This window comes from Hemiscyllium ocellatum, chromosome 8 (assembly GCF_020745735.1).
Source record: "Hemiscyllium ocellatum isolate sHemOce1 chromosome 8, sHemOce1.pat.X.cur, whole genome shotgun sequence".
NCBI classification, from domain to species: Eukaryota; Metazoa; Chordata; class Chondrichthyes; order Orectolobiformes; family Hemiscylliidae; genus Hemiscyllium; species Hemiscyllium ocellatum.
The window spans coordinates 47,832,678-47,845,126 of NC_083408.1; the positions used below are offsets into that span (position 1 = coordinate 47,832,678).

The 12,449-nt window shown below is 40.5% G+C and overlaps 1 protein-coding gene across 2 annotated transcripts in view; it reads right to left on the minus strand.

Moving 5' to 3' along the window:
* Positions 1-12,449, minus strand: part of spred1 (sprouty related EVH1 domain containing 1) — an 87,627-nt gene that overhangs the window by 63,484 nt on the left and 11,694 nt on the right. The gene's annotated exons all lie outside the window — the stretch shown is intronic.

Genomic DNA, 12,449 nt, shown 5'->3' on the forward strand with positions numbered 1-12,449 from the left:
AAGTTTCTTCAAACCCTTCATCTCTGCCACACAAAGATATTGGCAGCAAGCACGTGGGAACATCACCAACTGCAAGTTTACCTCCAAGTTATACACCTTCCTGACTTGAATATACGTCATTGCTCCTTTGTCCTTAAATTCTGTAACTCAAATCACACTGTAGAAGTACACAAACCACATGCGGTGATTCAAAGCAGCTCACCAACACTTTCTCAAGGGCAAATAGGAATTGTCAGATTTAACTATAAAGCATGATCACTTTGCTCTCTGCTGTGTCAATGCCTAACTTTTACAGAATATCTCACAGCTTTTGGAATAGAAGGAAGGCAAGGAGAAATTGGAAACCAGAAATAGTTTGTACAAGTTGGGAAAGTGAGTTATCTGAGAAGATACATTAATGAAGACATTGCTTCTTTTACCTGCAGCTTCCCAACTCATCAAGTTAGAACCCCTTGCTTCTCCACTGTTTATAGCTGAGTATAAAATACTTCATGGAAGTCTTGCACAAACAGACATTTCTCACATAAATGAGGCCACCCAAAAAAATGTGCTGAAAAAAAACCTGAAGAATCAAAAACTTTAGACAGGATGAGTAAGTGGAAATGACTCTCCAAAATTGGCAACTTTTTAAAATATGCAATTGTTTAGGCAGTGCAAACAAGTCTTGAAATTTCACTGGACAGAAATAAATTCACGATATTGCCTATCTTCTCAGGATAGGAAACATTAGTGAGGTAAACTCCCAGCGAGAGGTTCACCATGTTCAAAAGAATAATGCAACTTTAGTTTTGTTTCTTTTTCACATTTTATCTAACTGCTACTTATTAAAATTAATGGTAGCCATGATGTGGAGATGCTGATGTTGGACTGGGCTGGGCAGGGCCAGATGTCACACGACCCCAGGTTACAATCCAACAGCTTTATTTGAATTCACTAGCTTTCAGAGCGCTGCTCCTTAGTCAGGTGAAGACTGACTTCACCTGATGAAGAAGTAGTGCTCCGAAAGCTTGGGATTGCAAATAAACCTGTTGGATTGTAACTTGGGGTCATGTGACTTCTGACCATGCCCACCCCTTATTCAAAACAATGTCACAGAACACCCTCCTCCATCTGTCTATCATATTAGGCATGCATTTCTGTACTGAATATTTGACATTGTGCAATGTCAGAGGTAATGCTGAAGAGTTGCTTATTCATTTAACTGAAGAGGTGTTTCTTGAATATTTCTGAATTATGAAGCTATAAATAAATTTATTTCTTTACGCATATTTAAACTGGAAACTTTAAACATCTAAGCAATTTGATTTTACTCTATAATATGCAATTTTCAGGTTATGTACATATATATGTACGAACTGATGGCATTGAAATTTGCTACTTGCTGATTTAAACCAATACTTTAAATTAGTATCTCAGTTAATCTAGAGAGAATATAGAAAGCAATTGATGGAATTACTGCACTATTAATATTAGATTATTCATTTTAATGAACTTATTACTTCCTGTTCATATAAATGATCTAATAAAATAAACAGTTGCTGTGCTTGTGATAGAAGCCTGAAAATTGAGTGACGTCACAAGCAAATCAATTCATTCAATGCTCCACTCCAAATTCACACTTGAGGCTATGGCAGTCATACCAAAAGGGCAAGAGGCAATCATCCTTGAAACCTGGGCCAAACACGGGACTTGTTTAACCTTGCCACTAGGAACCATGGCCATGAAAAGGTAATATCTCTAATTGGGTCTGATTTCAGCATTTCTAGTAAATCAGATACTGAAGTAAAATAATTGCTGTGTCATTTTGATGCTGTGATACCCAGGCTTATTGATGAAACTATTACTTTCACTAAACTGTAAAGTTCTAACTGCATTTGTACTAAAGTCTGAACAGCTGAATAAAACATTAGCTGTACATTCATGGACACAATTTTGTTCATTACTGTAAAACTATTTTGCATCATATTTAATAAGTCAGATATTTTGATTTTCAGTATTTTGTTTTCTATAAAACTGCGGAAATGAACCATTTTAATAGCAAACATTAACAATCTTTATTTTACAACTTGTAGATGGATTGTAGAAAATATTTAAAATAAAAAAGGTGCAAATTAAGCACACATTTGCTGAATATCATTTATTAACAATATCTCAGAATTTACAAAAAATACACATTCAGTGTTTGCGTACTTTACTGTTGCATTGTAACATGACTGTAACCCAATCAAGCAACACATTTCAATATTTGCTTCGATGCTTACATTTTTGACAGGTCACATGTCAGGTATTTACAGTCCATATTGTTCAAACTCCGCAGTTTCCACAACAGGTGTAGTCTAGAGATGTAAAAACATTCCACATTGCTTCATCTCAAGGTCAACTTTGCCTCACCTCTCCACTCATTGCTTATTAATTCAATTACAACTAGCTTTGGTTTAGACATTACTTGCCTCCTGAGTGAGACTGTCCTATCCTTAAATCCTCTCTTTATGCTGTCCTTTGCAATATCATCTGATGACAAGGGGTTAGCTTCCAAATGTATGCTGGCCATATCCTCTGAGGATATCCTCTTTCATCCTCTGAACTAACTGAAAATGTCTAGATATCCATAGTTTATTTTGTCAACCACAAAATAGGCCATCATACCAACCAAATTCTAACAATCATCTCCTAGGAATTCCCAGTAATTATGGCTGTCCCTGCTATCAGTCTTTATGAATACTGAAGTGTCACTTTGTGATTACCACTGACGACTGAAGACCTGCTCACCGCAGCTGAAAAAGATCCTACCTAACCATTCTAATTCATCTACAGCCTCTCATCCAAGCATTCCACTGCAAAAGAGTCCCACAACCTAGACCGTAGGGCTCAATGCCAAATCAAATTGAAAGATTATGATATGATAAACCAATCATCTGGTGGTGTCTTGGGACAAAGAAAGAACTAAAAAGACATTCACAAAAACCTTTCACCTACTTTTGAAAATGAAAAAGTTGACATTGATAGTATTGAAGTTATTCTCATCTCCAAATAGGTTAGATATTTCACATGTAACCATTATGGAATTGTACAAGTTAGAAACTAACCAGAATCGCTGAACCCAAGAACCGAATTATAAAGCATTCATCTTAGAACCTAAAGACAGCTGTGTATTTGGGGAACATTAAAGTACTATTTGCCAGCAATCAGTAAAACCACAATTGCACTAAGTTTCAAGTTAACTGTATTTTTTTTTTGCCCAATCAATAAAACTGAAAGGTTATTTTTTCCCATACCTATTGCTTAGAATCCATTAGTAGATAATGCTATGCTTTTAATCAAAACAAAGCAGTTCAGTAAACTGAAACCTGTAGCAGCATTCCAATGAGATAACCGCAAATGAGCACTTGAGGTTTGCCATTGCATCCTCAATATACATTTTAATAGACAAAAGGTTTGTACATTCTTCAAGACGGTGAAAGTGCATACAGCATATCTATTTGACAATAGCAGATATTTGAGACTTGGTCTCCATTATTTGATATTCCAACCTTTAAGAACATGGTTGTTTAATTTAACGTTGCATGCAATTGATATAAAAAGTATATCATGACGTAACTGTTGGCCTTTTCACTCGATTTTCATTTACTCATGGGTGTTTGGATTGTGAACTCGCTTGCCTTTTCAGTTGGTTTTGATCACCAAGGCATGTTAAGATGGTTCCATGCACAGAAAATGTGTCTTTTTGGAGCCATTGTCACTGCCAATAGGCTTTGCATTGGTTATGGGCATAATTATGCCAAGAGTTCCTCTATAAATCTAATTTTATTTGTTATTTGTCATTAAAGTTCTGACCATGAACAGCACAAGAATCAGACTCATTGTAGAGTGTCAATTTGGACTGCTGCCAATACAAATTAATGCAATGTGCAATGTTTCTCTCAATTTAACCTGTTTCGACCCCTCAGGATTTCAAAAGCCTTGGTCAACTCTCCTCTCAAGCATCTCTTCTTAAAAGAGAACAGCCTCAGCTTCTTCAATCCCTCTAATTAACTAACACATCTCTCTCATTGCTGAAAACATTCTCAGAAATCTGTTTTGCACCTGTTCTGAAGTCTTTCCTAAAATATGGTGATCAGAACTGAGCACAATGTCATTCATTACAGACGTGCTAACGGTATTTTCTTTTGAATGTTACTTTTAACTTAGTTTCCAGCGTCCTTTCAGGCAATTCAGGTTCAGGTCAAAATAACTTGGTATGTGTTATGACGTTTCATAATGTTACCGCTGGTCCTTTTGTCAATCACCTTAAATATGCCTCCTCTGGCTACTGACTTCAGTGTTATTGAGAAGATGCTCCTTATTTACTTCATCATGATTTTGAACACATCAATCAATTCACCTTTAACCAGAACAACTCCAGCATTTCCAGTACCTCCTCATATCAGAAGTCAATCACCTCTAGTAAGATTGATGTAAATCTTTTCTGCATTCTCTCTCCTACTTTGACCTTGCTAAAGTGTGGTGCCCAGAACTGAACACCATACCAGGCTGAATTTGTGTTTTATCGAGCTGTTCGTACCCTTTCTCTACCAATAAATTCAAAGATCCAGGCTGTCTTCAGTTCCTTTATCAGTGACCTATCCTCCAAAGTAAGATGAGAAGTGGGGATGTTATTCACGACTCCTCCGATAGTGAATCAGTCAAGTCCATATGAAGCCAAAACTGGATAACATCAACACATATTTGGGATGACAAGTAACACTCAAACTACACAATTGCCAGGCAATGACCATCTCCACAAAGAGAGAATCCAACTCTCTCACCTCGATATTTAATGGTAATACTATCTTCCTGTAAGATAGCAGTGGAATAGGGCTTCTGAGCCTGGGGATCGTCTACTCCATCCACTTTTCTTTTCAGTTCTTGTCTTGTTTTTCCTCTCTTTTATCCTTTTTTTCTCTTTTATTTTACTTACCTTGGGTTGAGAAGCCCCGGAGTTCATGGCGACGGCACTGGTGGAGGCATGTGGGCCCAGAGTGTATTCACGGCAGCAGTGTCAGGAAGTTTAGGTGCATTGATGAGGCAGTTTTAGCACCAACTCATGGCTGCTGTAGCAGAGACAAGTTTGGGTTGCCGGCGGCGTTTGCTTCCAGCGCAGATTCATAGAGGCATCGGCAGAGATAGGTTTGGGCCCAGTATGAGACCCTGCAGCATCAGCAGCATCGGCAAGGTGGGCCTGAAGTGGACTCATGGCAGCTGCAGAGTTGAGTTTGGGCTGGTGTGGTACCTGGCAGTGCCAGCATCTACACTGGCGAGGTCCAGTGAGGACATATAGTGGCAACGACATCAGTGGAGGCAAGATGGTGCCGAACAGCGGCGGCTTTCATTCTAGTGGTAGCAGCACGGCCAAGGGACTCATGCCTGGCCACCAGGCCCATTGCCTCTTGTGGAGCACTTAACAAGAAGGACTGTAAAGTTGAACATTTATTTCTTTATTTCTTCAGTCTTCTGCTTCTTTATTCTATATTTTGGTTTATCTTCGTTTGTTTTAAGATGGCACCAGAGACTGGTGAGACTATACAACACTTTTCACAGTATTTTGTAACAAAATACACATCACAATAAATAAATCAAAGCAAATCAAATCATTGAATCCCTCAGTATCAACATCCTGGGCATTACAACTGACTAAAAACTGCGCTGGACTAGCCACATAAAGTACTATGGCACAAACAGCAAGTCAGAGGCTAAGAATTTTAGTGGATAACTCACTTCCTGCTTCCCTAACGCCTTTCTACAATGTACAAGGCACAAGTCAGAATTTCCCCCACTTGCCTGGATGGGTGTACCTCCAACTCCAATAAGAATCTTTACACCTTTCAGGACAAAGCAGCCACTTGATTGGCACCACATCTAATATATTAAACATTCACTCCTTCCACAGCCCATGTACAGTAGCAGCAGTGTGTATCATCGGGGGTGGCACGGTGGCACAGTGGTTAGCACTGCTGCCTCACAGCACCAGAGACCCGGGTTCAATTCCCGCCTCAGGCGACTGACTGTGTGGAGTTTGCTCATTGTCCCTGTGTCTGCGTGGGTTTCTTCTGGGTGCTCTGGTTTCCTCCCACAGTCCAAAAATGTGCAGATTAGGTGAATTGGCCATGCTAAACTGCCCACAGTGTTAGGTGTAAGGGAATGGGTCTGGGTGGGTTGCGCTTCAGCGGATCGGTGTGGACTTGTTGGGCCGAAGGGCCTGTTTCCACATTGTAAGTAATCTAATCTACAAGCCTCCTTCGATAACATTGCCCAAACCTGTGACTGCGACTATCCAAAAGAACAAGGGCAGCAGAAACATGGGAACACTAGCATTTGCAAATTTCTATCCCATCCACTCACCATCTTGACTTGGTGATAAATTACCGTCCATTCATTGTCACTGTCAAAATCTGAGAACTCTCTCTCTAACAGCATTGTTGGTGCACCTACACCAATGGACTAGAATGATTCAAGAAGGTAGCTGAGAACCACCTTCTTAAGGGCAATTAGGGATGGGTAACAAAGGCAATCAGCAATACCCACATCAGCAATACCCACATCCCACTTTAGTACTTTTTAAAAATACCTTCATCATCAGCTTTCTCAATTCACACTGCCACCTTCATTGATTAAGTCTACAATCTGCCCCTGGTTGTTATCAGAAACTCAAAAAATTTTTGATTTAGTAACTAGGATTCTAGATACTTTGCACATTTATTTTACCACAAGTATTTTGGTCAGTTATTGTGGATAGTTAATATTGTACAGAATCAATGAGATGCCCACAAGAATATGGTAGTGGGTGGGAAAGAACAGAAGGGACATGTTAGGATCACACTGAATTTAAATTGTAGATGATATTTTTATGTTCAGTTTCTTTGGATATAAGAAGCTAATACATCAAATGACACTGGACTGGTTACTTCACAAACTTAATCTATTGCAGTTTACTCTTCATTGTTGGGAGTTGAGCAAATCACATATCTGTGCAGACAGCATCTACACTAGATCTAAACTCACGTGATTCTATTTGTAGGGACAGCAATATCATAGCAGATCCATTCTGAAGGTAATAATTTTATTCTTTACTATCTCAGATGGAACAAACAACGGAGAAGTTATTTGGTGAATTAGTTGAAGTTACTTTCTGCTCAGTCTGCAAACCTTTTCCTTTAGCATCCAACCTCTGGCCAGAAATCATCAGGGATTGAGATCAGACAGTTCATCTCGATTTGCCATTGATTTAGGTTCTGAACAATCTTTAGATTCATTGCAAGGTGGGAAGTATGCTTTTAAGAATAAGGATTTTGAGATTATTGTAGGCAGCACTAGCAAGGCAGCTTTATTGCTCATCACCAATTGCTCTAAAGGTGGATTGAATTAAGAACACAATGACTGATGGAATCACACACAAACAGACCAGTTCCCTTTAGTAATCCAGTTAAAAGTTTACAACTTGGTTAATTTCATGATTGTTTTCTGCTACTGATCCAAAAATTACCAGATTTATTGGATTCAGGTTTATGATGGGTTTCAATTCAGAACAGCTCAATTCAAGATAAAACATGAATGCCTCTTTAAGTAGATTCAGCGTATTTTATACCTTGCATTCATCATTTGAAAATGACTCCTTAGTATGACAAAAGAAAATGCATCTTCTGGTATAGAACAGCAAGTAAATTCAATTGAAAACAACTGATGCTGGCAATCACAGTGGGTCAGACAGCATCCATGGAAAGCAAAATTTGTGAAAAAAAAAGCTATGATCACCCCCGACCTCTCAGCTCCCCAAAAATCACACCCTTGTTCTTATAATTTTCAAACCTCGAAATGTGGCATACAGTGTGAAAACGTCCAGATAGCACTGGTTTATTGATTAGTGATTACCATATCTTTTTTCCTATAAGACCTAAAAAAAACAGCAATGTTAAAAGAAAACCTACACTCTTTTTGAGGCCAGACCGCTGTCAGAATGTCAATGACAATTAGATTAGATTAGATTACTTACAGTGTGGAAACAGGCCCTTCGGCCCAACAAGTCCACACCGACCCGCCGAAGCGCAACCCACCCATACCCCTACATTTAACCCTTACCTAACACTACAGGCAATTTAGCATGGCCAATTCACATGACTGCACATCTTTGGACTGTGGGAGGAAACCGGAGCACCCAGAGGAAACCCACGCAGACACGGGGAGAACATGCAAACTCCACACAGTCGGTCGCCTGAGTCGGAAACTGAACCCGGGTCTCATGCGCTGTGAGGCAGCAGTGCTAACCACTGTGCCACCGTGCCGCCCATGTGGTGCTACAAACTGTCATGACAGAGTAATAAGTAGTGGATTAAACCAAAGGCAGTCCTCTGTGACTTGATTCACTGAAAGGTACAATGAGGTTGTTTCTTGAATTTTATGGAGTTATGCAATTAGAGATGAGCAGCCTTATAATATTTCAATTAGAGCAACCCATGAGCTATAAAAAGTGCCCAAAGAATTTTGATGACATTTGCTTTGAAAACCCATCTCCAACTTTGCCAACTCCAGTCATTTGGTTGGCAGTGTGTTCTATGCAAATTGACACACCCTTATCCTAAAACCCCGACAGGACTGACTGCAAAGCAATCATGTGTTACAAAAATAGTTGCTGCCACTGCAGCAACAGTAGCAGGCGAGAACAGAAACTGGTACACACTGACAGCCAATGCTTCCTCTACGTTTTACAGGTAATGCTGAGCAGTGACTTCGAGGTTCTGCCAATTATCCTGCTGATGCCTTGAATTCTGGTCCAGAAGCTGCTGCTGTGCATAGGCCTCAGAGCTCCTCACAGCTCAAGACAAGTTAGAGGGAATGTACTTGATAGTCTAATATCATTTGAACATTTGTTATGTTTTTCAGACTGCTGCTCTATTTAGATGGGTCTCATGAAGGGTCAAGTGTCAAGTTGCTGCACAGATTTTTATCATTATCTGTATCACTGGATTTCCACTGGAAAGGCAACCCTCTCCCAAGTCAACATACTGAGTGTTGAGGTGCTAATCATTGAAAACAAGCTACTTTGGGCAGAACAGGCTGTTCATATGTCAGAAATGTGACTCCTGGAGCAACTGCTCTTGGCAGAACTCAGTCATGACAGAAGACTCCCAGGAAGACAACAGTAACACTGCTTTAAATTCCCCTGAAGAGATCAAACATCCCCACCAATTAATAGGAGACCCTGGTTTGTGACTGACCAAAGTGGAGAAGGTGCAGTTAGCTAGATACCAAACAGAGACTTCACCAGAAAAGTGCACAGGCAAAGTCAAGGCACCACGATATAATTCAGAAACCTCGAAACAAAGTATCTACCAAACTCTTCAAACACAATTTGCCTCACATGTTATAGTCTAGGGATAGTATAAACCACCTCAGAACCAATCAAACTGTAGGGGAAACAAGTTATCCTCAATCCTGAGTGATTACAAAGGAGAAGGAGACAAGTTGCTTTTTTAAAAATTCATTTTGGGAAATGTGGATTTCACTGGCTAGGCCAGCATTTATTGCCCATCTCCAACTCATCTTGTTGTGGTGATGGCCAGCAGCTTTCTAAATGGTTTCAATTCATTTGAGTGTAGGTGCACCTGCAATGGTCAGGAAGGGAGTTTTCAGGATTTTGACCCAGCGACAGGGTGGGAACAGTGATATAGTTCCAAATGAGGATGGTGAGTGTCTTGGAGGTGCTGCCATCTGCAAGGGAACAGTCTGCAACTTATAGCTATGTGGGGCTCTCCAAAGAACACCAGTAGACACACCCTTAATTGAGGATGAAACACACTTTAACACTGCACCAGCTTTTATTGTCCATCACTAACTGCCCTTGAGAAGGTAGCAGCGAACTGCCAATGTGAATCACTACCGTCCATGTGTTGTAAGTAGACCCACAATGCAACTAGGAAATGAATTACAGGGTTTTGCCTCAGCGATACTGAAGGAATGGTGATATATTTCCAAGTTGGGATGTTGAGTAGCTTGGAGTGGAACTTGCAGGTGGTGTTGCCATGTACCTGCTGCCCTTGTCCTTTGAGATGGTAATGATTTTGGGTTTGGAGCCATGGTGAATTTCTGCAGTGCCTCTTGTAAATGGTAGCTATTGTTGCTGCTAAGCATCAGTGGTGAAGGGAGTGAATGTTTGTGTGTGTGGTAGCATTCAAGGGGCTATTTTGTATAGTACTATGTTTCTTGAATGATTCTGGAACTGTACACAACCAGGCAAGTGGAAAATATTCAATCACACTTTTGATTTTGTTTTGTGGTAGCAAATAGAGTCTAGGGAGGCAGTAGGTAAGTTACATATTGTAAAGTTCCTAGCCTCAATCCTGCTCTTGCAGCCACAGCACTTATTTGGCCGGTCCATTTGAGGTTCTGGTCAATGGTATCCCCAGGATATATCCAACATTCTCTTATAAATGAAAGAGGACATTATAATTGTTTCATGGCTAAACATGGGACAGCTGGTTAACAGTTTCTTAAACAAGAATGCATTTAAATTCCAAAATTGTCACCAAATTTAGTCTGTAAGCATAGTTTTGCCGTAATTCATATCAAATAATAAAGAATTGATTCAGTTTAACTTGCCAAATATCAACTTGTTCAAGTGCTAGCACTTAGACAGACTAAGTCAGAAAAATATGGATTTAAGTCCACTTCACGGGTTCTTTTCTTATTTGATCATGAAATGTGAGCATTTTGGACGAGGCCAGCATTTATTTCCCATCCCTCATTGGGCAGATGAGTCAACCCATTGATGTGGGTCGGAAGCCACACGTAGGCCAGAACAGGGAAGGATGGCAGATTTCCCTCCCTAAACAATGAGTGAACCATTTTTTTAATGGCAATCAAAAGGTCTCCACTAACTTTATTTTTTTCCGGATTTTTACTGAATTTAAATTTCACCATTTCCCTCGGGTTCTGGATTACTATACCGGTGATATTACCACCACACATGATCTAGACCAGTGCTTCCTTAAGTTGGGGTGAGGACCTGAAGTGGTGTCAGAAGCTAAAGGAACCAATGGCTATAGTAGAGCTATAGTTATGAAAGCTTTGCTTCTTTTCTAGCAGGCAGGGCTACACTTTTACATGCCCATGAGTCTTGCATGTCTCACCCAGGGTCACAATGGGGAGAAGTTTGGTAGGCACTGATTTAAGGGCGGCATGGTGGCTCAGTGGTTAGCACCGCTGGTGAAATGGTGAAATTTAAATTCAGTAGAAATCCGGAAAAAAATAAAGTTATTGGAGACCTTTTGATTGCCATTAAAAAAAATTGCACCAGGGTCCCAGGTTCAATTCCCGCCTCGGGCTACTGTCTGTGTGGAGTTTGCACATTCTCCCCGTATTTGTGTGGGTTTCCTCCGGGTGCTCTGGTTTCATACCACAGTCTAAAAATGTGCAGGTCAGGTGAATTGGCCATTCTAAACTGCCCGTAGTATTAGGTGTATTGGTCAGAGGAAAGTGGGTCTGGGTGGGTTACTCTTCAGAGGGTCGGTGTGGACTAGTTGGGCCTAAGGGCCTGTTTCACACTGTAGGGAATCTAATCTAATCTATGTGGTCATGAATTTGACAATGTGCTTTTCAAATTAAGTCAAGGTCCCAATGCCTGCTCAAGTGGATGCATCAAGATCTCATAATACTATTGAAAATAGTGCACTGAAGCCGTCCTAATGAACCAATAGATATCCTTCACCCAACATCATCAAATCAGAACTATTTGGTCGCTGCTGTTAATGAGACTTTTCCATGTCTAAACTGGACATGAGATAGCTTTGGCAAATAGAATTAAGGAGAATCCAAAGAGTTTTTACAAATACATTAAGGACAAAAGGTTAACTAAGGAGAGCATAGGGCCCCTCATAGATCAGCAAGGCGGCCTTTGTGTGGAGCCACAGAAAATGGGGGAGATACTAAATGAGTATTTTGCATCAGTATTTACCGTGGAAAAGGATATGGAAGATATAGACTGTAGGGAAATAGATGGTGACATCTTGCAAAATGTCCAGATTACAGAGGAGGTAGTGCTGAATGTCTTCAAATGGGTAAAGGTGGATAAATCCCCAGGACTTGATCAGGTGTACCCTAGAACACTGTGGGAATCTAGAGAAGTGATTGCTGGGCCTCTTGCTGAGATATTTGTATCATCGATATTCACAGGTGAGGTGCCGGAAGACTGGAGGTAGGCTAACGTGGTGCCACTGTTTAAGAAGGGCGGTAAAGACAAGCCAGGGAACTATAGACCAGTGAGCCTGACTTCAGTGGTGGGCAAGTTGTTGGAGTGTATCCTGAGGGATAGGATGGGAAATGGGCCGGGTGCTGGCAGGTGGGACTACATTGGGTTGGGAAGGGTGGGTTGGACTGAAGGGTCTGTTTCCATGATGTACACCTCTATGACTCTATGGAAG